This window comes from Pinus tabuliformis, chromosome Q (genome assembly GCF_031772625.1).
Source record: "Pinus tabuliformis cultivar Carrire ecotype Pingquan chromosome Q, CPIR1, whole genome shotgun sequence".
NCBI lineage: Eukaryota > Viridiplantae > Streptophyta > Pinopsida > Pinales > Pinaceae > Pinus > Pinus tabuliformis.
The window spans coordinates 972,760,110-972,763,475 of NC_142296.1; positions in this window are offsets into that span (position 1 = coordinate 972,760,110).

Below are 3,366 nucleotides of genomic sequence, written 5' to 3' on the forward strand. Positions count from 1 at the left end.
GAAGCTTCTCATCTCCTTTGGGAAAATTACCTTTTTGGGATCATCGCGGGTATGCAAGGGAACAGAGCAATGCCATCGCAGGTCAAACATAGTGCAACAGGTGACCATCGCTATTTTAAGCCTCATAAGAGTGATGACTCTCATTTTAGGGTTTTAAGAGTTATTTCTTCAGGGAAAGCTCAAGACATTTTCCAAACAAAGTCTTAGGAGGGATCTGAGTTGTATACATGGATGAGTATACTATAAAATGGTCATGTTTCGGGCACCTCGGGGTATGTCACAGGGAAGTGGAGGAGGTGTGACAAAATATTATGTAACAAGGAGAATATTAAATTAATCCAAATCCACATAGACACGTATGTAACAATCATGGTAAGGGACCTTTGCCTCCCTTGTTGGGAGACAAGGTCCCATAAATTTGCATTTAAGTGGTGGCATGTGTAGGGGAAAGGCAACAAGAGGGTGCATCAAATCCATGGGCATATTAATTTCACATCATAACACCCCCATCAAGGAAGTAAAAAGTTACAATATCAAAAAACAATTGATAATTATTATATATTATTTTATTTATTTATTTTTATATTTAGAGGAATATGTCACTGGAATGAGCTTGTACTTGCGTGAAATATAATCGATTCCTACCGTTACCACTATAACCTCTAGGTGAACCCATATGCACCCCCCGCGCATGTGACATGAGGTTGATTGCAACTGCAACCACTGAAACCTCTATATAAACTCATACAATCCCCCACCCACTCTTTATAAAGTAAATCAAAGAAATTTGAACTTTAAACCAAATGCTTTACATAAAGCTTTATATAATGACCATCACTAATAAAACCACCCAAAAATATATATATATAAAAATAAATTATAATAGATAATTTATTTTATTAAATATAAATCAATATAAAATACCTCATTTAATGTTTAATTTCTTATACATTTACAAATTCGCTATTCATTAATTAAATGATAAATGTTATTATATAACATCTATGATAACTTGAGTTAACTCATCTATTTGAAAAAGCAAAAACATTGAAATACATTTTAACAAAAACATTTAAATGCATTTTGTTTCCACATCAGATTTGAATAAGTAAAAAAAAAAAGGTAAAAGATAAACGTATGTATTTGGTTCAAATATGTATTTCCTGTATTTCATTATGTGGTATACAACCACGAACGTGGACGTTGAAATGGCCAACACCTTATGGTTTCAATTTCGCTATTTATAATTACGACGTATATTGTTATAAGCTTGGAGGTTACAAAAAAATTACAATGGTGAGTACTTTATGGATCATTTTAATTTTTCGTAACTTGCGGATTATTTTTATTTAAACGACGAGTTAGATCATTCGGTCATTTTTAAATTTGTAATAGCATAAATTTTAAGATCATATTTGATTTTTTTCCTTTTTGGCAGGGGATTTATATTTATTACGTCGTAAAGTATTTTTTGAATCATTTTTTCAGTTGCCATTGTGTATTGTTGTGCATCATTAGATTCGATATTGGATGATTGAAAGTTCTTCTACTATTAGATCTTATTATTTTAATTCTCAATTAAATCTTGATTTGTGCAACAATTTATCTTGTTGATCTTTATTATAACTTCTCTCATTTTGTTCTCCTCATCCACGATGTCGACGATTCTTTCTTGTTCGAATCTTCGACCTGTGTTTAGTCACAGGATTGAAGCAGAGAGGATTTTGTGACGTGACTTGTGAGCAAATATGAAGTCCGGGCTGAAGAAACTTATACGATTTAGTAGGTCCATGAAGGGAATTCATGAAACAGTGGAGCCTTTGGCTGATATCAATGAGCTCAATGCTACCACTGAGGTCTTCAGTGCAAATTCTATTCCCTCTTTTATCAACCTTGTTTTAGTGAATTCAAGATGATTATTGTACCTTTGTTCTTATTGTTAAGGAAGCTCGTTTATTTATCCTTTCTTTGCATTTAATTTAATTTAGTAAAATAAGTGCACATTTTCGCTTTCAGTTAAATATTTTATGCTCTGCTTTTGTATTCTTGCGCCTTAATTTATTGATAGAAGTGCTTGTTGCTCTATCTTCTGCATTGGAATTCACCTACTGTTGAAAAATGCTCCATTTTCGCATTCATCACGTTTGATTTCTTAAAAGCGCAACTTGTTTCTCTCTATTTTGCATTCAAATTTAAACATAATGGATCATCGCCTTGAAGATTCGGTAACTTTGCTTTTCTACGGATCAGAGCTTATTTTAGGAGTAAATTGATCCCTTCTCCTTCTGCTTTCATTAAGTTTTAAGCTAACCAAGCATATTAACTCTACATGATCAACAAATATGAGATTATGCAATGAAAAACTAAAGGTTCCTAATATACATTCTACAAAGCAAGGTGATCAATTGTCTGCAACACATACAAATTTGTTGCTCATGTTTTGGTTTAAGTGCATTCACTTGTAATCACGACGGATATATAAATATACATATTTTAATATATTTGTGCAGATTCGATACCTCGAATTTGGAAAAGTTGTTCCAAGAGATCTCTCTGAAGAAACAAGCGAGTTTCAGATTTGATGTTAAGAATATCTCGTGAGAAAATTACATTGCAAATATTCATATTCCTGGACTTCGTCAATATGTCTAGCAAAGACGCGATGTAATAGAAAGCCCTGTCGAAAATCTAGTGCCACTAATTAAAGTGCTGATTTCTAATTTCTAAGCCGACTATGAAAATAATAGAAAAGTAATCGAATAAAGATACATATCCATGCATCTCACGAAAATATTCAAGTTCTTCATGTACTTTAAGAACGAGAATTCATATTTGAGACATTGAACTGTTTCACTTGGTATATCATTAGTTTAATTCTATGTAATTTTTTAAAAGTTTTCTAGTGATAAAAATAAATAAATAAAATTAAATACATGTAAATAAAGATTTAAAAATAATTAACACGGGTAGAAGAAGAGAAGCATTTTTTTCCCTTTTTCTTTCTCTTTTCCCTTCTCTTCTCTTACTCTTGGTGCACATTAGTCTTCTAATGTTGCGTGGGGTGCGTCAGCACTCGTGCCCAAGTGGCAATTTTCTGCATGCTTCATTGCATCTGCTAGTGTAACTTTTCATTAATTCTTTAATAAAAGGTTACCGTTTTTTTCCTTGGAAAAAAAAGAAGAAGAGAAGCATCTTCAAAATAAAGTGATAGTATTTAATTATACATGATTATCTTTTCAATATTGTACTTGATGAAGTTTTTAGGGTTAGGCGAATTGGAAAGTGTTGTTGATAAAACACCTTGCTATTGAGATGTTATTTGAATTTTTCAAGTGTCTCCATTCTTTTGGAAAAATCACACATGTT